The sequence below is a fragment of the Bos grunniens genome, chromosome 10 (assembly GCF_055505025.1).
Source record: "Bos grunniens cultivar Pamir isolate PY7600 chromosome 10, Bosgru_T2T1.0, whole genome shotgun sequence".
Lineage (NCBI taxonomy): Eukaryota > Metazoa > Chordata > Mammalia > Artiodactyla > Bovidae > Bos > Bos grunniens.
Genome location: NC_141174.1, coordinates 19,693,228 through 19,719,718, shown reverse-complemented (window position 1 = coordinate 19,719,718; position 26,491 = coordinate 19,693,228). Strand labels below are relative to the sequence as shown.

Here is a 26,491-nt window from a genome sequence, read left to right as displayed (position 1 = left end):
GTTTTGGGTCCCCATGGACTGTAGCCCCCCAGGCTCCTCTGTTCATGAGACTCCCCAGGCAAGAATACTAGAATGGGTTGCCATTTCCTTCTCCAGGGGATCTTCCCGATCCAGGAGCTGAACCTGAGTCTCAGGCTGTGGTAGGCAGATTATTTACCACTGAGTCCACCAGGGAAGCCCCAGAGCAGTTATTACAGCTAGCTGCCATATTGGAGCTGTTGCTAGGTAACCACCTGGATCAGTTCTTGGTGGGATCTCTGATTTCATGAGGAGCAATGGCCAGCATTCCATTGTTTTATAAACTAATAACACTTGCCTGAAGGAAGTTTTAGCAGAAACCATGCACAAATAAGATACACACATGTAGAGATGCTCTTTCAAGTGTTCTCTCCCTGGACATTATTGACACCCTTACCCTGGGTCTTTCAGAAAGGAGGCATATTTAGGTTTCTCTAATGACTAGGATTGCAGCCATGAAATTAAAAGACGCTTAATCCTTGGAAGGAAAATTATGACTGACCTAGACAGCATATTAAAAAGCAGAGATATTACTTTGTCAACAAAGGTCTGTCTAGTCAAGGCTATGGTTTTTCCAGTAGTCATGTGTGGATGTGAGAGTTGGACTGTGAAGAAAGCTGAGCGCTGAAGAATTGATGCTTTTGAACTGTGGTGTTGGAGAAGACTCTTGAGAGTCCCTTGGACTGCATGGAGATCCAACCAGTCCATCCTAAAGCAGATCAGTCCTGGGTGTTCACTGGAAGGACTGATTTTGAAACTGAAACTCCAATACTTTGGCCACCTGGTGCAAAGAGCTGACTCATTTGAAAAGACCCTGATGCTGGGAAAGATTGAAGGCAGGAGGAGAAGGGGATGACAGAGGATGGGATAGTTGGATGGCGTCACCGACTCAATGGACATGAGTTTGAGTAAACTCCGGGAGTTGGTGATGGATAGGGAGGCCTGGCGTGCTGTGGTTCATGGGGTCACAAAAAGTCAGACACGACTGAGTGACTGAACTGAGCTGAATGACTAGAAACTCTAGTAGCATTTTAAAAAGTTCTTTAAAGTTTTTTTTTAAAAAGATTTCTTTTGACATGGACCATTTTAAAAGTCTCTATTGAATTTGTTACAACATTGCTTCTGTTCCATGTTTTGGTTTTTTGGCTGTGAGGCATGTGGGATCTTAGTTCCCCAACCAGGGGTCAAACCTGTACCTCCTGCATTGGAAGTCTTAACTGTTGGACCACCAGGGAAGTCCCTCTGCTAGCATTTTACAGGTAGGGATTAGAGCTATAAATGAGCTGAAAAGATTAAGACAGTCCCCAACAGTAAGACATTATCCCATCCCAAATAGCAACATGGTCTATGGGAAAATGACACCTTATTGAAATCCAGTTGGTCCCCCTAAACCAGCCTCTGAGGGTTGTTTTTGGAGCAGAGGGCTTCCCTGGTGGCTCAGACAGTAAAGAATGAACCTGCAATGCAGGAGACCCAGATTTGATCCCTGGGTTGGGAAGATCCCCGGGAAAAGGGAATGGCTACCCGCCCTAGTATTCTTGCCTGGAGGCTTCTACCTACAGAGGAGCCTGGTGGGCTACAGTCCATGGGGTCGCAAAGAGTTGGACATGACTGAGTGACTAACACTTTTACTTTGGAAGCCTCTGGTGTAGAATGGGCTGGGTTACAGGGCCTTCCCTCTTGGCATTCCCTGGGGCCACAAGTTTAAACCCTAGTGACATAAAGAAGGAGGCCTGGGCCTGGCCTAAAGCAAGAATAATGGGGTGTGAAGTGGCTTATCTCCTTTTCACTGGAGCCTTATGCACTGTATGCTGACTCACTTTTGAGAAGCAGACTTAACCGTTTTCCCAGTCTATCCCTCTTGTTATCAACAAGACATTGGGGGAACCGTTTGATGGGGATGAGGGGAGTAGTTTGTGTTCATGAAGTTTGATCTCCATAGTACTGTGTGAGGAATCTGATATCTGACTTTGGCCTTGGCATCAGACTCCAGCCAACTGACATGAGAGCCATTTGTAATCAATTCCATCCCGGCTAACTGAAGTTTCTGAATCTTTCCTTTCTAAATAGCTGTTCCTTCTGCCTGCCTTATTTTATTTACTTATTTATTTTTGCAAATGCCTGTCACCAACTGTTACGTTGTTTGCTGTGATGGCTATTTTCCCAGTAAGTGGGAGGACCTCGTATCCCTTCTCCGTTGGTGTTCCCTGATGAAGCTGGTTGTTGCAGGGGAACCTTGAGGAGTTACAAGGGCATGACCAAGTTACCAAGCAGCACAATGAGAAAAACACTTCTCAGGGGTGCTCCACAAGCCTAGGAGAGGTGACACAGCCCTTGGCGGTAGAAACTAACAAAAGCCCTAAGTGAATTTGAGCTTCCCTAGGACGGTGATCAGAGGCAGGTAAACATCTCTACATGGCACAGTTCACTCTGCAGCCTTCATTGTTGGCTTTCTGGGAAGCCAGGAAGCAAGGCAGAGAAACAAATTATTCCCTTTGGAGCACAAGTGCTCTTCTCACCCACACTGTCTTCCTGGCTGTCACTTGGAGTCACACCCCCGGCTTTCTGGAACCAGAATGATTGTCTCTGGTCAGCTCATGTCTTGCAGTGATGTCAGATCCAACCTGTGACATTGTCTGAACAGCAGGGCATTCTGTTCCTCCTGGCTTCACTCTGCAGAGCAGAGGAGTGGCCCAAGCAGACTGCAGCTCATTCATTTTCTTCCTAGCATTCTCTAGAACCCTCAGGGCTTGTCACCTGAAATCAAAGACTTCTCAGCACTTAAAGGTCATCTCAGTCAATCTCCTGCCCAGGATATGATCTTCCAGAACTAACCACCCACGTGGCACATTAGTGATACTGTATGTGATTCCTCAATGCAGTTGTGTCATTTCAGGAGAAGTGACTTGTCCCCAGGGTGTCATCAGACGCAGTGTAATGAGCTGGGCTGTGACAGAGGTTGACTCTAGTCTCCAACCTTAATTATGAGTGGTTTGGATCCTGTAAGTTTATGATGGGTTTTCTGATTACCAATTATGATGCACTACATGCCATTTTTTGAATATAACATGAGGCTCTGACCCACTTTCAATAGCACAGCAGCAAATGCCCAGCAACTGGCAATTTCCTCCTCTAATATCAGCTGTCTGGATCGTCCCATCTTCTGCAATGGCTGGGGACCAATTTTATTCATTCCCTGGCTTTGGTGTTACTTTCTGATGCTTGTCATTACCTACCTGGGTGCAGCCGTGTGCCATGCTGAGACCTCAGCTCTGTACCAGTGAGGAAATGGTTCCACTGGGGAAATGGCCTAGAGCCATTGTTCTCAGACTTGACTGCAGAGTAGCCACACGTGGGGACCGTTACAGAAATGCTGATGCTTGGGTTTCACTCCTGGAAATTCTCATATAATTGTCTGGGGGCAGCCTGGGTTTCAGGACTTTTATCATCTCCATGGATAATTCCAGCGTGCAGGCAGGCTTGTGAATCTGTGGTTGGAGGGACTGGCCGTCAAGGAGAGCAGTGCATGTTGGTGGATCGGGGGGCTTAAAAATGGACTGGTGATGGGTAAGAGCCTTGTCACCCTGGAGGTCTAATTAGGCGGTAGCGGGGACAGCAGGGAGAATGTTTGCTCATTAGATTGGGTATGCAGTGGACAGGGACAGGATGTGGCTGCTAAGGATTAGAGTGATGCGAGGATGGGGCGGATTGACAATTCGCTAGTAAATAAGATGGATCTGCAGTTCCTGCAAGAAAAGGTCAGGGTTCAGGATGGGGAACACATGTATACCTGTGGCAGATTCATTTTGATATATGGCAAATAAAGATTTAAAAAAAAAAAAAAAAAAAGGAGCTTGGACACTGGGAGGTGGTGTGGGCTGTGTCCCAAACTGTGCTCAGAGGACATGACTGCAGCTTGCTTGTCGTGCTCACCTTGGGCTGGCTCCTCTGACAGACAGCGAGGCTGCCTCCAAGAGTCTGCCTTCTGGCTGGGTGATGGGGCTCTTCATTTATCTCCAGGCTCAAAGCTGAGCCTGTAGGACAACAAAAACTGGAGTTCTTATGTCATCCAAGACAGAGACAGAGAAAAATCAACTTGGAACCAAGGGAGTTCAGGATAAAAAGGTTGCTCTTAGTCTGTTGTAATGACCAGGGTAGTCATTAGGACTCGCAGGAAAGGTGATGTTCTTGGTTGTCTTGTGAAAGTAATTTCCTCTCCCAAACCAGCCTGGTAAAACACCCTTCAGCTCTCGTGTAGGACGTGTTGAATTAGGTAATATCTCTAAAGCTGTTTCCGGATTCCTTAGAAGAAAGATCATTTGAACACATGTCTAGACAGGAAAGAAAATGCAATTTTCCCAAGTACTGCACCATATCAATCTTCACCTATAAATGGACTTCTGGCAACTCGAAGCCAAAGATTTGATATGAGAAGGCTGGATATTTGTCCGAATAGAAACTGGGATGTAGCTCAGGATTTGAAAGCATTAGAAGTCTGAGAATCTTTTGTTTACCAGATGTGTATGTTACCCGCTTGAAACTAGGGACAGTCTCTTGTGTAGAAAATCTTGCTCCTTGTCCCTTGGCAGCACGGGTGGTCTGTGAGGGCGTAGAATTTCCTCCTTGTTCTGGAAGATGACTGCCCAACTTTCCTTCACCACGACGCCTGTGTGCGCCTGCAGGACGATGTTGCCTGTTCAGTAGCTTAAAAATGACAAGGGAGTTTTCAGGACCCCTTGGTAAGATTTTGGGCTTTTGCCTCAAGACAATGGGGGAGCTGCTGGAGGTGTTTGGCCAGGTGGGCAACATGCTGAAAGAAATATTTTAGGAATATGTACTTGGCAGTCATGTGTAGGTGGGGATAATAATACTTAAATGTTGGCTGTTGTGAAGAGAAAATGAAATGACATGACTGAATGTTCAGATGCAGGACTACCATTCTTTCATCCATTCTATTGCTTCCTCTGAGGCCTGGTGCCCCCCAAGGACAGAATAATCTCTTGACTAGTGTATTAGCTTCCTAGGGCTGCCACAGCCAAATCCCACAGATTGGGTGGCTTAAATGACAGGAATTGCTTTTCTCACACTTTTGGGGGCTGGTTGTCTGAGATCCAGGTCTTGGCACAGTTGGTTCCTTCTGTGGGCCATGAGAGAAGGATATGTTCCAGATCGCTCCACTTGGCTTGTTAATGGCCATCTTCTCATTGTCTTCCCTCTGTGTGTGTGTGTCTCTGTCCAAATTTCCTCTTCTTATAAGGACTCTAGTCCTACTGCACTAGAGTTCATCCTAATGACCTCATTTATATTGACTTACCCTAGAAAGACCTTACCTCTCAATATGGTCACGTTGTGGGGAACTGGGGCTTTAGCACTTTAACATACAAACTAGCGGGGGGAAACACCATTCAACCCATAACACCGAGTCTTTTTGGAGACTTTCTTTTTCAGGATCTTACACTTAGGTAATTACTTAGGTAATTAATTACAGGCTATCTTAAGAGGTATTTCAAGATCCAGGTGCCCCCTCCTCCACCCACCATATGCCCCAAATTATGTTCATCTCTTGACTCCTGTTATTCCATCACTAGAATTACTCAGTGAAATAAAGCAGTGATTTAAGATAATTTCTGTAAGCATGCACTCCTTTTATACCAGAGCAGTGAAAATAGCAGCCAATGAACTACTGGGTGAATTTGTTTACCAAATGGCAAACAAGTACTAATATGTGAGAGCTAGTTTGGGAAGCTATGATGTGCTACACAGTACAGCACATTTGGAACATCCCATGGAATGTCGTGGAAGACTGAAGGCTCTGGAGCCAGGCTGCTAGGGTTTGAATCCCAGCTCTGCCCTGTTGTGCCTCTGTGACCTTAGGTGTATTAATCGCTCTGATTTTTATTTCATCTGAGCAATGGGCACAATAATAGCACCTGCCTGGTTGATTAGAAGATAAATAAGATAAATAAGCTAATATACATAAAGTGCCATGTCCAGAGTCAACTTTCAATAAATATTATCTGCTATTATTGTTATAATTTCATATGAATTACAAAGCACAACCCTTCTTGGCTATTTGTTGATAGAGGCAATCTTTGAATGAGGTGGTTTCCTATATCAGATACGTGGAATCCAGTTGCCTCGAATTTCCCCATCCTATGTCGGTTCTGCCAGGTGACCTACTAGTGTGGGTTTTATGATGTTTTCCGTCCTCAGCATATAGCCTGTGATATATTTTCTAGGACCCCCAATGATAAACTCAATACATTAGAACAGAAAAAAGTTCCTCCCTGTTCTCCAAAGTGTGGTTCTCACCAGGGTACTTATTGCATCCTCAAGCATGCAGTGCTTGCTTGAGGGCAACAAAAATAAATGGGGAGAAATCAGCATTCTCCTAGTGATGAGGCAAGGTTGAAGGATGACATCATTAAAATGACCACGTATCGCCAACTTGGAACTTTGCATGTCTGCAAAGATGGCCGATCTTGCTAATTTCAAATTTTAAATTTCAATTTAAAGCACTTTGTAAAATTATTTTTTATCTTATGAAGTAGGTTTAGTTCTTTATGTATATGTCTTTTACCCATTAAATTATGAACCAACTCGTGGGTAAGCACTAAGACCTACTTTGAATCAGAGCTCAATGATGTCTGGGAAATAGTAGGTGTTAATAAATGACAAATGTTCAATTGAATCAAAAGCTTAGGTATAGTCTGTACCACCTCCCTGGGTAACTAGGAATACCTATATTATGCCTCAGAGCACACTGAATTCAGGTACAAGAATAGAACTGATTTTAACAAACCCAGTGTGCTTTAATAAAGGCAGAATTATAGCTATTTCTTTTCTCTTTGATTATCAAAGCAACCTATGAAATTGGAAGTGCATAAATATATAGGAGAGTCATCAAATGCCATAAGAGAGAACTGCTGTTTTACAAATGATTCCTGTCGTTTCATTGTGTGTGGCAAGGATGGATGGAGGTGGTGTTGGGTAGAGAAAGACTTGCCAGTGAATTATTGACCTTGGCTACTGTTATAGTTGATTTGTGTTCCACCGAATTCATATGTTGAAGTCCTAACCCCCAGTACCTCAGCATGTGACTGCATTTGGAGGGCCGTGGAAGAGGTGATTAAGTTATGACAAGCCCTAATCCAATCTAACTGGTGTCCTTATAAGAGGAAAGGACATTTGAGGACTCAGTGAGAAGGCAGCCGTAGCCAAGTAGAGAGGAGTGAGTTAGTGAAAGTCACTCAGTCATGTCTGACTCTTTGCAACCCCATGGACTATAGGAATTCTCCAGGCCAGAATACTGGAATGGGTAGCCATTCCTTTCTCCAGGGGATCTTCCCAAGCCAGGGACTGAATCCAGGTCTCCCACATTGCAGGCGGATTCTTTACCAGCTGAGCCACCAGGAAGGCCCAAGAGTTCTGGAGTGGGTAGCTTATCCCTTCTCCAGTGGCTCTTCCCGACCCAGGAATTGAACTGTGGTCTCCTGCATTGCATTACAGGTGGATTTTTAACCAGCTGAGCTACCAGGGAAGCCCAAGGAGAGAGGAGACGCCTCCAAAGAAACCCAACCTGCTGACACCTTGATCTCAGATTTGCAGTCTCCAAAGCTGTGAAAAATCTGTTTTCATTGTTTAAGCCACTCCGTCTGTGGTATTTTGTAATGGCAGCCCTAGAGAACAAATATGAACCACCTACTTTGCAGCCTTTGCAGGATCCAAGGATGAGAACATGTAAAATAAAAGGGGAGGGGATGGTAATAGATGTAGACCTTTACTTGTTAATGGAAGTTTTGTAAGTATCACAGTGGACAATGAAAGAGTCTATGTGAATTTTGCTTGTTTCTTTCCATTCTGACCCCAAGGCGTCTTGAAGGAGGCCAAATGGGATCTTCCACCCAGATGCCATGGACTGGGGGCTCAGAAAAAAACACTGTGATGAAGTCATTACTGAAATATTCTGTTTCTATCAGGTTTCTGCCTGTCATTCTGGGTCCTCTGCCTCCAACCATAGCAAAACTACAGGAGTGCTGTGCAGTGATGCCTTCCACCTAGAACTGTGTTTGTGGTCAGCTTTGAATTAAACTGTTTGACCATATCCACCGACTAGAGGGCTGGATAATGAATGAGGAAAATGAAATGTGAGTTATTTTTTCCACTGTATGATGGGGCTTCTGTTTTGTTTTCCTCTTGTTCTTCAGTTCTATGGTAAACCCATGGGAAGTAAGAGGTTCTATCCAGGGTATTTGACTTCAAATCACTTCATCTCTTCTGTTCTTTCTCTCATCTATTCCACTGTGTTTCTATAATATACTCAAGGGCAACATTAATAGCAGAGCAGAATTCCGCTATGAAATTTGAGTGACATGAATTCTTTATCAAAATCTCAAGAATCAAAACTGTGACTACAGTCCAGCCCATAAAACCTTGTATGCACTTGATGTTGTAAACAGACATTAACTGGCGGAAAATGCCGAATGAGTGCAGTAGAAAGGGGAAAACGTTATGTGGGGAAGAAGAAGTGATTGCTCTTCTGTTACTCATTGGAACATTCTGTTACTCATTGGAAGGAAGGACTGGATTTATTTCAATTTGTTATTTAGGTAAATATCATTGATGGACTTTCTGGAGTGTGAAAGGGGTAGACGCTGTTCTGCCTCCATTCCCTGCAGTGTTGTCTGGAAGGATGCTGCAGAATAGACATAAGGCTGAATTACTCTGCAAAATGAAGTTGAAGAATTTAATGAGTTCTGGGGAGTGGAGAGAAGAGGGATGACTTATGATGAGAATGTGGGTCTGGGTGACATGATGTCTGGAGCAGCGGACAGAGAGCTCAGCCAGGAGGTGGTCCCTCAGGCAGGGGACAGGACAGCAAGGAACAGTAATGCCTAATATTATTAATATAATACTAAGATTTGCTATTCTGTAACCTCTGTTCACTATACTCCCCCCAAACCTCCACAAAAGTCTAGTGTACATACCAGGGACTTGTTTCTTGGTAAGTAAAAACTCCAGTGGATTTTTATGCTAGAGTTCGTTTGAGGTGGCAAAAGAGAATGATGACAAGAGATAAAATGCAGGTGAAATTTAATGGGACCCACAAATCAAAGTCAAGAGATGGCAGAGACTGTAAACCCACCAGGAATCCACAGAATTTCCAAGAGGACTCTGGATCCCTGCAAGTATGTGAGACTGGTGAGGGTTTTGTTTGAGCCATTAAAAATAAATGCTTGAATAGTAATGACCAGAAAGCTGGAGATCTTGGGGAAAACCCAGGCGAGAGATTTGGGTTTAAACAAAACTGCAACTGTAGAAGCTTTGAGATCCCTCCCGTGAAGCTAAGGGAAGAGATTGTTTCTGCTAAAGTACTATTTGAGACATGGGCGATTACTCTTTTCCAGGGGAGAAACAGGAGGAAGGAAATTCCCTGGTGGCTCAGACAGTAAAGAATCTGCCTGCAGTGTGAGAGACCCAAGTTTGATCCCTGGGTCGGGAAGATCCCCTAGATGAGGAAATGGCTACCCACCCCAGTATTCTTGCCTGGGAAATCCCACTGGTAGGCTCCTCTGTCCATGGGATCGCAAAGAGACAGGCACAACTGGACGACTAACAATACTGCTACTAGCAGAAGAGGTGCACAGCAGAAGGTAAATAAGATGAAAATATTCCATGTGTTAGTAATTGGTCACCTAAGAAGGTTTTAGGTAAGAAAAAAAAAAAAGATCTGTTCTAACCAGCAAGCTGATTGATCACACCTGCCCTCCCCTATGTCTCCTTGCCTGCCTTTTCATTTGTAGCATTTTGTATTCTTTTAAGCAAAGAGATTTGAGAGGGAAGATGTTATCAGTCTCTGGGCACAGAGTTTTAGAAGGGTACTGCTCTGGGGTCATAAAAAGAAAACTAAGTCTTTGATTTGCAGGTGGTTTGTTTTGCTCCTTGTATCAAGTGAAACAGATGGAATATTTCATCCTGCATCTCTCTGGATGTTCCCTGCAGCCTCTGGTCTGAGCAGCCCCCCGGGGGGAGGGTGCAGAAAAGGAGAGAGGAAGGAGAGAACAGGACCTGGAAGGAGAGAACAGGACCTGGAATTCATTGCTGGAGACCTTCTGTGTGTCAGGTACCTGGAGTGATCAGCTCCTCAAATCTCTAACACAACCATTGGACAGAGGAATGTTGTTCCATTTTATAGATGAGGAGACCAAACCTCAGTTCAGTTTGACTCAGCAAGTAGCTCACAGTTACCAAGTGGCATGGTGCAGTTATGGGACTGAAACCCAGGGCTCTTTGATCAGAGGTGGGGCATTTCATGACTTAACCCTCCTTCCCTCCATTCCTTCTTCATCCCTTTCCTCTTTTCCTTCCTCCATTTCACCTTCCTTCTTTCCTCTTTTTGTTGTCTTGAGACAAATAGTGATACCTCTTAAGCAGTAGAGGTACATTTTGAATAAGTAATGACTTCAATTTGTAACCATCTTTTATTCCAGAATTTTAACAAAGGCAGCATGTTTGAAGTTGTTTTCCAACAGCCCTGATGAGGTGGTGTGTGGCTGTGACTGTTATTTATTTTCTACTGGTAAAGACAATGTGTGTGTGTGTATGTGTGTTAGTCACTCAGTCGTGCTGACTCTCTGTGACCCCATGGACTGCAACCTGCCAGGTACCTCTGTCCATGGGATTCTCCAGGCAAGGACACTGGAGTGGGTTGCCATTTCCTTCTCCAAAAGACAATGTAAATATGAGGTATACTTGCATATGTCTAAAGAGGACAGGCCTGGGGGAGGGCGTGGCAGCCCACTCCAGTATTCTTATCTGGAGAACCCCATGGACAGAGGAGCCTGGAAGGCTACAGTCCATGGGGTCGCAGAGAGTCAGACATGACTGAAGCGACTTAGCACACAGCGAAGAGGACAGGGTGTGAGCAGCCAGCTAGGGCTGGGGTGGAACCAGGAAGGTAAGATCTCCTAGGTACACGTGTTCTGTTAAGGGGCACCTACTTCAGTGATAGTGTTAGTCACTCAGTCGTGTCTGACTCTTGCAACCCCATGGACTGTAGCCCACCAGGCTCCTGTGTCCATGGGATTCTCCAGGCAAGAACACTGGAGTGGGTTGCCATTCCCTTCTCTAGGGGATCTTCCTGACCCAGAGACTGAATTCGGGTGTCCTGCATTGCAGGCAGATTCTTTACCATCTGAGCCACCAGGGAAGCCCAATTCATACTTTGTGAGTTCTGACAAGGAGCCAGGAACATGCTACGGAGAAGCCAGGGCGCTCGCCTTGCATTGCCCACTGAGCCAAGAACATGAGTCAGGCTCAGGTGAGGAAGAATCCCATTACACGTGATTCTCCAACCTGGAGATGCAAGGATGGTGTTGGAAGGACATCGACCTAATGGGTAGATTCACTCATGGAGAACAGTATGAGGAGCAGGAAAGCAGTTTGGGGGTTGCCTCACCATGAGGACTCGTGTAGTTTTTTTCAGTCTGGCCTCACCTGTGGTGAGCAGGATGGTCTCCTAGCACCTCAGCTGTAAGTGTTCTGCTTTACAGCCAATAGCCTTCTGGGCACTCATGATTTAAGAGTGTTGCCGGGTATCCTTCGGGGCCCTGCTTTCATTTGTTGTGGTCTCGTGGTTTGTTCTGGCACAGTGTCCTGCATGGGTTTTTACAGCTTTCTTAGTGCATGGGCATCTTTCCACCCAGGCAGCATGTTTACAAATGCCAGCCCTTCATTTTCTGAAAATACCGCTGAAAAGAACAACTGCACTGGGCTGAGCCGTGTGTTGGAGGCCAGGCTGCCAGCCACCACCGGCGTGGGCTCTTCCTGGTGGCCGGTATGCTCGCAATCACTCCTCATTTTGCCTCAGTCTCTGGGACTCTACAACCCCGAAATGGGCCTGTCGACTGTTGATGTGCTGTTATATTGGAAAATAAAACCCTTTCTGGCAGTTTCTGCTATGCTTAGTGTAATAAGGCCCTGATGTGAATTTGTCAAACATTGTACAAAACCTCTTTGTATAAACTCCATATATATTAGTGAATGTATCCAAACTCCTTAGCATATTTGAAGAGATCCTAGGTTAATGAACAGTAACTAATCTGAATGTTTTAAGATTTGTGTTTTCTGTGCAAGTCCCTTCAAACCACTCCTCCATCTAGCCTCTTTTTTGAAAGATAGGCAGGAAGGCAGTCAGACCCCACCGTACCTTACTGGTTTTTAACTGATGGTCAGAACTTCCTCCCATTATCTTCCTGCTGTCAGAATCTCCACTTCTATTGTAGTTTGCTCTCTCTCTTACAGTATTTCTTACTTTCAGAGACATGTAGGCGAGTGGAATTCAAAGGCTTCCAGTCATTTGTCGTACTTGTGAGCTCTTTTCTCTGTGTATGTATTTCCTCAATGTTACTCCTGAATACAGATTAGTAAATGTATACGGAAGAGAGAAAGCAGGGAGTTAAGGCTTTTCACACACTCAGGAGTTGACCAATTCGGGGATTGTCTGAATGGGAAAGATTTCACTATATGGTGACACTAACCAGCCAAGGGCGTTATGGAAACCTGTCTGTGACAGACTTCAGAAATAGACCAAACACGGAGGGGGTTTTGAGAAATGTTAAGGAAGCATAAACCCATTCTTAAGGTTTGAGGTCAAAACTGATTGGTAGCTATGAGTCTATCTCACAATTTGAAAATGCTGTCAGGGGAAAAAATGCACTATTCTATAGACCTGTTAATTTTATTTTTGTTTTTATTTCCATTATTCTGGGAGCTGGATCGAAAGAGATGTTGCTGTGGTTTATGTCAGAGAGTATTCTGCCTATGTTTTCCCCTAGGAGTTTTAGTATCTGTTCTCACGTTTAGATCTTTAATCTCTTTTGAGCTTACTTTTGTGTATGGAGTTGAAGAATGATCTAATTTCATTTTTTACATGTGGCTGTCCAGTTTTCCCAGCGCCATTTGTCGAAGAGACTTAGACCCGTGAATCTTGGCGGATATCACACAGATGGTGGGCACAGCAGCCACCCTCCAGACCCCCGACATTCTGTGTTCTTCTTTGTCATGGGTTCTCAATTTACTGTGAATGTTTTTTCCTACCTCATTTTTGGTGGCAATATTAGAGGACTGGTAGTTGGGCTGATTTAATTCTTCTTCATTCATTTGTTTATCAAATCAAATGATTTTGTGTGGGTTTTTGCCAGGTGGTATTTCAAATATTGGGCACAGCTCTAGATACAGTAATTTAACTTCTTTCAATTCCTTACCAGCCCCCCTGGCACATTTCAAATGAATAAGTCATTTTTGAAGGGAGAATTCGTTTTAAAGGGAGAATGTTTGTAGTTTCTACTACTTGTTCTTTGAGGGGAAGTTTGGAGGTGCAAGGAGGGGTTAAAAGCACTGTCTGATAAAGCAAGAGGTGAATCCTAGCATCTCCTCCCCAGCTCAGCTTGAGTTTCTTAATACCGCACACCTAGTCCCCACCCCACCAGAGTTCCTACCTGTGAGACGACAGGGCTAGACCCTCAAGGGGCCCTTTCTTGCAAAGTTAGTGCATCAGACCTAGTGGACTCATGTTTTATTGCCTTAACAATCTGATCCTGGTTAGAAACACAGGATTAACATTCTAAAAATCAGAGTATTTTCTTGGACACACTGTGTTTCTTGTAACAAAATGGTCTCAAATCTATTGTACATTTAAGCTAGATTTTTTTTTAATTTATGAAAATGAAACATGAACACAGCAACAAAGCTAAAATAATACAAAAAGTTATACAAACACAGTGCTTGTATAACTTCTTTTTCTCCCTCTGAATCTTGGTCTCTTTCTCTCAAGGTAATACCTCTTGAGATTTTCTTACTCTAAACATTTTCTATACATGCACACACTTGCATGTGTATATATTAATATGTATGTATACATGCATTTTTATACATTTCAACCAAAACATATTTGCTAACTTTGTTAGCTATGTATTTATAACAAAGTACCACAAACACAGATGCAGATCACACACACTTGTGATCTGACAGTATCTGTTGGTCAGGAGTCTGGGCATGTCTTAGCTGAGTCCTCTGCTTCAGAAGGGTCTCATGAGGTCCTCATCAAGGCATTGTCCAGGACCAAGGTCATGTCTAAAAGCTTGCCTGGGGATGAGCCACATTTAAACTCATTTACATAGTTGTTAGCAGGATGTAGCTCCCTTTGGACTGTTGGACTGAAGTCCCTCAAGTCCTAGCTGGCTGTGGGCCAGAGACCACCCTGATTCTTCACCAAATGGTCCTCCCCATCATGGCAACTTGGCTCATCAAAGGCAGCAAGGAAGGGAGTCTGCTAGCATAACAGGAGTTACAATTTGATATAATGTAGTCACAGAAGTGACAGCCCATCACCTTTGTCATATTCTGTTGGTTAGCAGCAAGTCATAGGTCCTGTCTACACTTGGGGAGGGCATTACATGAGCGTATGAATACCAAGAGGCAGGGATTATTGAAGGCCATCCTAGACTCTGTCTTCTATGCTGTCTGAACACTGAACAGTAATTTTGTGTTAATTATATCTGTCCTTCTACATAAGAGTACTCTGCAGAGGAGAATTCACTGACTGTCAGATGATACCTCTGATTTCCTCTATTCATCTTTCCCCTGCACCCAAACTAACAAAACTTTGGGACATATCAGCAGTAGAACAGAACCCTTATTTAATAGTCAATAGAAATAAGGACCATTTGCTTATTGTGGGTAAACTAAACATCATCACAAGAAAGAGTGGGTTAGAATATGCAAAATACAGTTCAGTTGCTCAGTTGTGTCTGACTCTTTGCGACCCCATGAATCACAAAATACAGTAGCTAATGTTAAATAGTTAGGGGTGATGCTTAGAATAACGAGCAGCCTATATAGCAGGAATTCCCAGGCGGCACTAGTGGTAAAGAATTCACTTGCCAACGCAGGAGATGCAAGAGACGTGGGTTTGATCCCTGGGTTGGGAAAATCACCTGGAATAGGAAGTGGCACCCCCTATAGTATTCTTGCCTGGAAAATTCCATAGACAGAGGAGTCTGGCAGGCTACAGTCCATGGGGTTGCAAAGAGTCAGACATGCCTGAGCACAACACATACAGTAGGGATGTTGATCAGTGGCTCTGGCCTCAGGAGCAGCTGCCTGGAAGAGCCTGGCTGTGCCTAGTGTTCACCCATCAGTTGCTGGATAGTGGGGAGATTTTTAGGGGGGATTCTAGGGAGGGGGATTTGGGGGGATTCTGAGTGCAATAATAGAGGACTCTGAGAGAGCTCAGGACAATTACTATTAAAGACGTATTTTAATAACTTAATAATCAGTATAGCAGAACCAGCACATAGAGCTTGAATATCACTTCTCTTGTTAATAGCCAACCCTTATTGAGCTCTTTCACCATATAGAATATTGGTGACGTACAGAAAGGGAATGCAGCCAGTTTTCCCTGTGCCAGTGTCTAAGCCCTGTTAGAGGGTCTAGCAGTGATGTGATCTACAGTTTTCTGTATACAAAGAGCCAGTAGTAGACGGGACAGTTTCTTCGTTCAGCAGATGGCAGAGCTGGGGAGAACCAGCTCCAACCTGAATCCTTCTCCCCTTCTTTTTGCACCCCTGCCCTCCTTCATTGTGCAGTGCCCAGCACACATGCATGGCACCCAGGATACATATTGGAGCTCCACCCACACCCTCTTCAAACAGCTATTCTGTGGTTCCCCTCAGACCTCAGATAATAAGGTCTGGAAAGGTGGCCCTGGGAGTGGACAAGGGATCCTGTGAGGGATTCCAGGGCCTGTGACCCAGAGCCTGGTCTGGGGCTTGCTGCCAGACACAGTCCCCAACATGTGACCATGGAGTGCTGGCTGACATGTGCTATACACGGAAACACACACTGGACTGATCATGAAAAGTGAAGAATGTAAAATATCTCTTTAATATCATTATATTGGCTACATGTTAAAATGATATTTTGCAGATGTTGGGATAAAATATATTGTTATTAATAATTATAAATTATATCAAGTATTATTTAATAATTTTGCCCATTTCTTTTTTAATATACTAAGTAGATTTTTAAAATATATTTATTTTTATTTGTTTGGTTGTATTAGGTCTTAGTTGCGGCATGTGGGATCTTCATTGCATCATGCAGATCTTTCGTTGTGGCCCATGGACTCTCTTAGTTGGAGCATAAGGGCTCCAGAGGGCGTGGGCTTCAGTAGTTTTTGCTGCACTGGCTTAGTTGCTCCACAGCATGTGGGATGTTAGTTCCCTGACCAGGGATCGAGCCCACCTCCCCCTCACGGCAGGGTGGGTTCTTAACCACTGGACCACCAGGGAAGTCACTTCCTGTTTCTTTTTTATTTTCTAATGTGGCTACTTACAACTTAAAAAGTGTGTATGTGGCTCATGTTGTGGCTCCCTTAACATTTCTCTTGGGCAGTGCTGACCTACAAGGAGGACACAGAAGTCTGCTAGGACCCAAGGCCTTTGGAACCTTGGGTTCCTTGTCCTGAGAGGAGAAAGAGCCAGAGTAGAGACCTGTAGAGTGTGGGGCCCCGCGCAGGGGCCCCTCTTGCTCAAAGATGGTTTGGTTTTAAGATCATGTTCATAGTTAATTTGCTTCTCTACCCTCTCACGGCTAAATGATCTCCAAATCTTGCTCCGCTTTTCTCACAGGAGATTTTACTGTGAGATTTCACAGTAAATTTCTCACAGGAGATTTCACAGGCAACAAAAAGGCTTCCCATCCCCCACTGCTACATCACAGTTACTTTTGAATCAGTAGTATCACCAACACAGGAAGTAAAATTGGTATACATTAACCATTATCTTTTGAGAAGCTGTTATTCTTTGCATAAAGTGGAATCCAATCACTAAGCAAATTTTTTGTAGGTTCTTAGCCTCTTCCCTCCCTCTCCCTTTAGTTTGGAGAACACATTAATCTTTCTGAATTGATTCTTCTGGTAGGGTGATGACATAAGGGTCAGGAATACCTTTTTGGGATTCAAGGGGTGAACATTCTGCTGTATGTTTTAACATCATACAATACATATATTAGGACTTCCCTGGTGGCTCAGATGGTAAAGCATCTGCCTACAACATGGGAGACCGCTCACCTGGAGAAGGATATTGCAACCCACTCCAATATTCTTGCCTGGAAAATCCCATGGACAGAGGAGCCTGGTAGCTAGTTGCAGTCCATGGGGTTGCAAACAGTTGGACATGACTGAGCGACTTCACTTTCAATACATATATTTTCTAAGAAGAAAATCTACTTATCCAATCTCTAGAGAAGAAAACTTTAGACAGTCCCTTATGACTTGCTTAAGAAATTCATGGGTAAGGTAAATTGGTTTATGACAGCTTTAAGAATATACAGTGAATGTTTTAGATTTGAGACTTCAGTGTTTCAACAGAAACAATGACTTATTTAGGGGGCTTGTGCCTTTTGCTCCTGAACAAATCTGATTTGAGCTTGCAAATAGAAAGGATGAATGATTTAGATGTTTGAAATCTCTTTAGTTTGTTACTTCTCTTCTTACTGTGGCAGATAGTGGCTAACTGTTAATAACACTGTTTTTCCTCCTGAACACAGAGCTGATTTACATTACCCAAGCTCCCTTGTAGTTAGGTGTGGCCATGTGACTGAGACTGGCCAATGAGGTGTTGATAGAAGGGATAAATACCTGCCTGCACCATCATTTACTCTTTCTCTTTTTCTTCCTCTGTTTGTAGACACAGAGTATCCAGGTGAGAGATTGAGAATGTGCATTTTAATAAGGTCCCCAGGTGATACCTATGCACAGTAACTTTGAGAAACACTGTCCCAGGAGATGACAGAGCCATTAGCAGGAAGGAGCATGGGTTCCTGCCTTGTAGCTCAGAGGAGAGCCACCCAGGAGAGTTGCCCCTGGGAAGAGCCATCTTAGATTGGTATATGTACTAGAAACCACCCTTTATTAGTATTAAACCAGAGGTTTGAGGGTTGTTTGTAATTGCAGAACTCTGTGCACCTCTAATACATCCCCTTCTTACAAATAGCATACCAGAATGATCTCATTATCCAAATTATTTAGTATAAAAGATCAAGGTAGATCTTAAAAAGTGACATGAGTGAAACCCTTGTGGAGAATTTTTAGAAATCACCAGTTACAAGACACTGGAAATTTGCATTTGCCATATAATTTTCCTCTCTTTCCCTTCTTTCCATCTTTTTTTTTTTTTTTCCAACTGCCTCCTTCACTTCCCAGTAGCACCAAAGTTAATGGGTTAAGATTGCCTTTGCATCCATGAATGGGTGAGGAAGCCACTCTTTTGCAAAATCCCCATGGAAGCTGAAAGATAAAAAGATGCAGATGTAAGAATATAAATTTTCATTTCTCTTAATTCCATTGTCTTATTTTCCCTTGATTATCTTTAATTTCTTTAGGCCAACATTGATTTATTTAACTTAAATATAGAACTTAAAATGATAAAATGTATCTTTCTTTAAAGGTACAATTATTTATATATTCATCTATTTATTCATTCATTCCTAGTACAGAGAATAGTCCAATCAAGAATAATCTCTTCTGCCTGTGACAGGTAGACAAAGGCTCCCAGAGATCAGTCTCTAAAGTGTTCATTAGAGATTTACTATTTTTTTTCTCTATGGATCTGGAGATGCAAAATATCCATGAGATGGATGAGTTTATTGGATGTATATGTGAATAGCTGTCATTGGATTATGCAGAGTCAATCTTTTAAAGCTTCATCAGAATTTTTTATATTTATACATTTTAAGAAATCCAGGCAGTTTTTGCTTATTGGCTTACATTATTCCTAGAACTAAATTATTAAAATGCCAGCATGTCTAAGCCTCATTATTTTTCTTAGACACACTATGTAGGCACATACATGTGCATGAATATACACGCATGTGTGTATATATACACACTCACACATTTCCATGCCTTCCCATACACATGTGCTGAAGAAAAAGGAAGCTGAAAGAATTTGTGCACACACATGGACAGCTGTGCATTTGCACACATGCATGAACACACAAATTCTTTCAGCTTCTCTTCTTTCTTTTCAGCCAATTATTGTAGAGAGGGATGACATCTATTGTAAAAATTCAAGCAGAAAAATGTAATATACAGGAACCACTAGCCTAGTGGTAGAGAAAAGATTATTTGAGGCTTTCTGTAGTTGCTCTACACTAACAATAGATCATGTTTCCCAACACCAGGGAATGGGGGATGCGTCACAGTGTTAGGGAGATTAAGTACCATTGTGATAAAGGTTTTATCACATTTGAACTTTCCTTCACCTCTGACCTAAAATATCTTGGGGGTGATATATGGAGATATATGGAGATTTTGTTTTTATGGGTGAGATGTCTCTTTCAGAAACAAGAGGAGAAGGAAACTTGTGTCCTCTGGTTTTTATGATAAGGCTTCATAGCCTAATAGCCCATCTTGGCTTCATTGTTTTTATGTTAGTGGCAGAGAAGGGGAAACAGTAAACAGTACCCACATAATGTGAGTTCATGTAACCTAAGTTTTTATCGAAAATTGAATTATTAACAGTGCTATATGGGCATTTCTCATTTAATCCTTAAACAACAAGCTTATAAGATGTGGACTATCTTTATACCATTTTTCTGAGGCAGAAACTGAGGCACAGAGAAGTTAAATACTGCCCAGCATCTCTTGGGATTCTAATTCAGGTCATCTGGCTCCAGGAGCCAGGGTCTTATTCACGTTCCACTACTGTGGACTTGATGAGCCTACCCATGCCTCATGACCATTCTCTCATTCTTTGTACTTTGATTCTGGGTCTGGGTAACTCACTTAAATGTGGAAGTTTTACAAAGATTCAGGCTGCTCAGGGATACAAAAATGACTCATTGGCAGGGTGGAGCTTTCAATGAAGTCAATTTCATTCCCTTCCTAATGGGCTATGCGAGTTTGCAAAAATCAAGAACTGTGATGATTTAAAATGGGTCTGAACTCTTTTAGATTTCCATAGAACCTCACTCAGCAGTCCTTTTGCAGTGATGTCATAGTTCTTCTCTGTAAGCTAGTAATGCTTCCAGGGGAGGAAGCCAACATATTTTACAAATGTTATCTTATCCTTACAACACCCTTGAGGCTTAGTGAATGGTATTTAGTTACTGTTTGGGGGACTATAAAAATTAGGTTGTGGTTTTTAAAGTTTATTTTTGTATCATGAAGAACTCACACACTTACATGCATGTGCTGTCTATATAATATTCTAGGGACTTCTCTGATGGTCCACTGGTTAAGACTTTCACTTTCAGTGCAGGGGGTGTGGGTTTGATCCCTGGACAGGGACCTAAGATCACACATGCTTCAGGGCCAAAAAATCAAAACATAAAACAGAAGCAATATTGTAACAAACTCAACAAAGACTTTAAAAATGGTCCACATCGAAAAAACTTACAAAATTCTATGTTATGTGTTATATACACACATACATGTACATGTATGCAAATACTTCATGAAACACTCTTAGTATATGTGATACACTTTGGTGCATTGCATTCTGTTCCATTCTATTCCCCTGAGAAGAATGCTGCTTGTGACCTACACAGCTGATTTCATGACCTACCAATGGGAGGCAACCTACAGCTTGAACACCATGGCACTGAGGGATTCCCCAGCATTTATGGACATAACTCAGGAGGTGCCCTGCTGACTCCCTTCTGGTATTTTACCGCTATTACCCACTGTGACTTGAAAACATCAGCTTTTGAAGTAGCTGAAAAGTTAGCAGTGTGGCATTAGCTCTCGTGCTGTTGTAGAATCCCTTTCAGATGCTTGGTGAATATTTATTGAGTGCCACCTGTGTGCCAGGCACTGGCATTACCGCAGTGACTCGCTGAGTCACAGCAATGGAGAACTTGACCACCTAGTGGGCAGAGCCAAAGAGGAAGCAAACTCATCATTAGTTAGGTGATGGTGCCTGCTTCTCCAGAAAAATAAAGTAGGCTGAGCTATAATGACATTGCTGCTTCCCCACTCTCACCTTACCTGAGGCCTTTCTTGCTCTCAAGCAGTGGTTTTCAACCAGGGGTGATCCTGGCCTCCTAGTGTCACCAATTCCAAGCTCTTTCTACTTGCCGCTAGACAGGCTAATAAATACGAGACAAGGTGTTGGGATGAGAAAGGGACTTCGTTCCGGAGCTGGCTGACGGAGAAGATGGCAGGCTAGTGCCTCAAAAGAACCATCTTGTCAGGGCCTAGTTGCCAGGTTCTTTTATGGATCAGAGATGAGGGGGAGATAAGGAAACAGTGAAGTGAAGTGAAAGTCACTCAGTCAAGTCCACCTCTTTGCAACCCCTGGAGTGGGTAGCTGTTCCTTTCTCCAGGAGATCTTCCCAACCCAGGGATCGAACCCGAGTCTCCTGCATCGCAGGCAGATTCTTTACCATCTGAGCCACCAGGGAGGCCCAGGAAATAAAGTACAAAGAGTGTTCAATCCTTGCAGATGTCCCCTAGAACGGCAAGCCTCAGGCAGGGCTCTGTATTCGTTTCACTTCTGTGCAGTCCTTCACAGGTGGGCGGCTCAGGTCACTCCCTGAGGCAGGCCATCAGGTACGCCCACAGGAACAAAAGCTGCAAAAGGAATGTTAAAGTCGAAGAAGCAGATCCAGCATAAAATCAAAATTACCCTTCCTGGTTACACTAAGGGACACTTAGCAATATTTATTGTCACAACTGAGGGGAGGGGGTACTGCTGGTATCTAGTGGGTAGCTCCAGGCATGTGGCTAACATTCTACAATGTACAGGGCAGTCCCCCACAACAAAGAGTTTTTGAGCTCAGAATGTCAGTAGTGCGAAAGTACTCAGGAGACATGCTCAGGGGTCCGGGAGACTTCCTGAAATGAGCATGAAAGGGCACAACTCCTTTTCCTCTGGGATCCCGTTTTCCGGCCCAGGCAAACCTATGCCATAGCCTGTCTCGGTGACAGAATTGTTTTCTGTTGAGTCCCAGTGTTTTGGCATCATAATGCTGCCTTCATATTTAGACTTGCCAACGAGCCTCTCAAATGAAAAGCATGTCCAAGGAGAGACAACATTGTGACGTGGCACGTTTTTCCATTCTTCTCCATCACCTCATGCCTTGAACCAGTGATGGGCATTTCAACAGGGGCTGGTCATCTGGGCTTTGGGTCTTGCATGAATTTTGTTCAAAAATACTCAAATTTAAAAGGAACCTGAGAGTCTTGAAATCAAAACCTATGGACAACCTCTTACCTACTCCTCTCGATATGCTAATTCAATAGAAGCATCTTTGTTAGGGACGTGGCTCTAAAAGAAAAGCAAAACTCATTTCTTCTTCAACAGCACTTTATCAGTTCAGTCAGGTCAGTCACTCAGTCACGTCCCACTCTTTGCAACCCCATGGACTGCAGCACGCCAGGCTTCCCCGTTCATCACCAACTCACAGAGCTTGCTCAAACTCATGTCCATTGAGTTGGTGATGCTATCCAACCATCTCATCCTCTGTCATCCCCTTCTCCTCCTGCCTTCAATCTTTCCCAGCATCAGGGTCTTTTCCAATGAGTCAGCTCTTCGCATCAGGTGGCCAAAGTATTGGAGTTTCAGCTTTAACATCAGTCGTTCCAATGAGTATTCAGGATTGATTTCCTTTAGGATTGACTGGTTTGATTTCCTTGCAGTACGGGGGAATCTCAAGAGTCTTCTTCAGCATCGCAGTTGAAAAGCATCAGTTTTTCAGCGCTTAGCTTTAGACCTTTATACAGCACAAATGGCAACCCACTCTGGTGTTCTTGCCTGGAGAATCCCAGGGATGGGAGAGCCTGGTGGGCTGCCGTCTATGGGGTTGCACAGAGTCGGACACGACCGAAGCAACTTAGCAGCAGTAGTAGCAGCAACAGCACTTTATACCTCTCCCTTTTATACTCTCAGCTGCTGGAATTTCCCATGCACATGTGATTTGAGAAGATACCCAGGCTACCTGGAAGAAAAAATATGCTTTTACTGTCCTAGGGCCCCAGTCTCTTAGGCTGTGTATAGAGTACACCGGCAGGCCCCTTACCTGCACCAAGTGTGCAGTGGGGGCAGTCAGTACGGTGACTCCTCCCTTCTGTTGTGCCTCAGTCCCAGGTGCTCCCGATGGACAGAAGACCAGGCAGGACTGTTAAGCAGCCTGGTACAGAACCAGATGCTCTGGTATCCCATCATTCTTGGGAACAAGCTCTCTGCCTCCCAGCCATAAGGCACGGAAGCTCAAGGATGGTTTTAGGCATAAACTTGAGAAGAGGGTCTCAGGGAAAAAACAAAACAACAAATAAACCCTCAGAATATCCCCTAGAACCTAACTCTTGGGGAAATACCTGTCTCCATCTCATTATCTAGCTAAGCCTGAAGTGGACCTGGTCAGGATGTAGGACTGTTTGCTAAGGCTTCTGTCCTATTCCTCACCCCTCCTGCAGCCCAGGAGCCTCCCTACCACCTGAAGATCGGGAGCAACTTGTCACCTGGACACAACTTAGGTGACCACTCACTCATCAGAGCTGATCCACCAGGTGATGGCATGGCTGTGAGTCAGAGGGGCACAGTGACATCCCGAGATGGCAGTTTTGTTGAAGGCCTTTGCAGAGACCCTTGCACATTAACTGGACCCTATTGCATTTACTCACTGGATAGAAAACAGAAAGGAATACAGGACATGCCATGCTGCCCAGGCAGGGAAGGAGGCAGAAGGGCTCCCAGGCAGGTCTTCTGTCTGGGGAACAGAGTGAGGGGTTGATCTATCCTGCCTGGAGCTGTTCAAGATACTCTGACTGTGCTGTGTGTCGTGGAATTGCCTTCCATAAAGCAGAGCTTTTTTTTTTTTTTTTTAACTATTGCAATTACTAAATGTTTTCCTGGCAATTTCTCTACTTTAACCAAAAGTACCCCCCTCCACCACCACCACCACACCATCCTCTCCAAACCCTGGATAATCCTTTTATTCTGTGCCATTTTCATATCATGTACCTAGAACTCTTGGCATCTGCATTGTCCCAACACAGGAAAGAGGAAGCAAAAGAAGGCAAGAGAGGGTGTCTCTGAACAGACTATGCTTTTTTAAAATTTTCAGTCATAATTATATTTCATGGCCTCTATGTCAATAATCAACTTTTTAAAAAAATAGAGGCAAAGGGAGGAGTGTTGTAACCTGTTATATCTACATGACTGGCTTCGTTTGTTTAGGCATACATGCATTCATTCAACAAAATTTTACTGAGTGCATGTTATGATCTAGGCTTGGGACTAAGCTGACTCTGTGGGAAGTACAAAGATGAAATAAGGCACATTCCTCTCAAGTTTGAGTGGAATGGAGATGATTTGATATTGGTTTAGCAAAGTATAAACTCTCCTAGGAGGCAGTAGTCTAGGATGAAACAAAGAACTGTGCAAATGTTAAATGCATGCTCAGTTAGCAAGACTGGGTCCGGGGTTCCTTGGGGTTGGGGACTGTGCTGAGGAGTTGCTGGGTTGCCTGGTGGCTAGCAAGTGACAAATGAACTCTGTAGAAGTGTAGAGGGGGGTGAAGTGAGAAAGTTGTTTTCTGGCACGATCCATGAAAGACAGGAGTTAATGAGACTGGCTAAGGAAGATGGGAAATGCTGGTCCCCACTCTTTTTAAATCTGATAATGAACAAACTTTCAATGCGTGGGATTTGGCTGAACGTCTCTGTATCTTGAGGTCATGAAATATCATTAACAGAAGTCCGTCCTTGCTCCCCTAGGTTACTGCCAAGGCTCCTGTTCCTCCTCGTCCACATCTTAGGACTAATTGGAAGGACATGGAATCCAGTGGAGGGAACTTTCTGTTGAAAACAAAGACAATAAATTCCAAGTGGTACATCTCATGTGGACCCCAAGTCACTGTGCAGATTCTTCTAATTTACACCTTAGTTAGAATGAAGTGGACTTTAATGATCTATAGCTGCCAGATAAATCAGTTATTTCGAGCAGTGTGCTTGGGTGGTGGGGAAACATCCCTTTTGTAGACCCACATTTGAGGACCTCAGGAATGTGATACATTGTCTCTCCTTCCACCCACCATGGGGAGAGATGACAGGCAAGCTTCCCTGCGTGTTGGCAGTCTGTGCAAGAAGGGGAGAATGGCGTGCTGCTCCTTAACTTAGGTTGCTGAGGATGGACCTGCAGACCTGTTCCTGAGTTACTTTCAGAGTGAGAGGGAAAGACCACAAAAACAGATGCCACCAAAAGGGTGCAGAATTCCAGTCAGCACATGGAGCCGGTTGAGGACATGACCATGAAACAACTGTTCTGTGTTCTGTTTCACTAGCATGCCTTTACCCACATGCCAGACTTTTCTCTGTCTTTGCAGCCAAAAAAGTGCCAAGAGTAAGCCTGAAGTCTGCTGAGAATTCAGATGCGAAGAAATAGGGGGAGAAGGCTGGGAAAGAGCCAATTTAGGGCTGTGAACGGTGATGAGTTAATGAAACTGAATCTGCCTGAAAATTTACCGAGAGCATTGTAAGACAGAAAAGGCTGAAAATATAAAGTGCACTAATCTTTTCTGTCATAGTGAACTTCTACACACATACATACACAGACACACACAGACACGCATACCTCCGTATATAAGCTTCTTTTGTGTCAAGGTATAGAGCTTCCCACCACCCTAGATCGACTGCCTTGTGCTCCTTTTTCTGTCACTATCTCCCCAATGTAACCATTATTCTGACTTCCATCACCACTGATTAATTTGGCCTATTCTTATTCCTGAACGTCACTAAATGAACTCATGTAATATGTACTCTTTTGTGTCTGGCTTCTTCCCCTCAAAAGAATATTTATGAGACTTTTCAGTGTTGCTGTATTTATCAGTATTTTCTCTCTTGAAATTCTGTCTACAATCCATCGAATGAATAAAGAACAATTTGCTTATTTATTCACCTGTCGATGGAAATTTGAATTGTTTCCAATTTTTGGTGCTTTGGAATAGAACTGCTATGAATATCCCTGAGCATATCTTTCAGTGGACAAAGGCACTCATTTCTCTTAGAAATTTATGTAAGACTGGGATTATGCATTGTAAGGTAGGTGTAGGTATAGCTTTCTACCTGGTCTGTTCTATTCTTCAGCCCAGGTCAAAGGTAATAAACAGAGTGTCTGAAAGCAGGGAGGTTGGAAGGGCTTGTGTGAGCAGGGTAAGCTGATGGCTTGTGCAGGGGCAGAGGAGCAGGTGCTGAAAAGACCCCCAGAGGGGGCCTGATGCCAATTCAACAAGAGATTGGGGGGAAGACTCATTAGGAATCAGCTTTAACTTTGTCTAGGCTCAGGGAAAGCTGAGCCAAATGACAGAGGGATAGATTTAAAAAATTGCAAGATTTTTAGTCTGCATTCTAGTTTTGCCCATTAGTGCAACATAAAATAGTTGACCGTGGGCATATAAGGATCCCTCA

At 43.7% G+C, this 26,491-nt stretch overlaps 1 protein-coding gene and 1 long non-coding RNA gene across 23 annotated transcripts in view; both read left to right on the top strand.

Moving 5' to 3' along the window:
• RGS6 (regulator of G protein signaling 6) overlaps nucleotides 1–26,491 on the top strand; it is a 611,989-nt gene that overhangs the window by 224,825 nt on the left and 360,673 nt on the right. The window lies entirely within an intron of this gene.
• LOC147364062 (uncharacterized) lies at nucleotides 7,528–25,977 on the top strand. The gene is made up of 3 exons (XR_015134071.1): nucleotides 7,528–9,671; nucleotides 10,021–10,141; nucleotides 24,803–25,977. It is a non-coding gene; the product is annotated as an uncharacterized LOC147364062 (long non-coding RNA).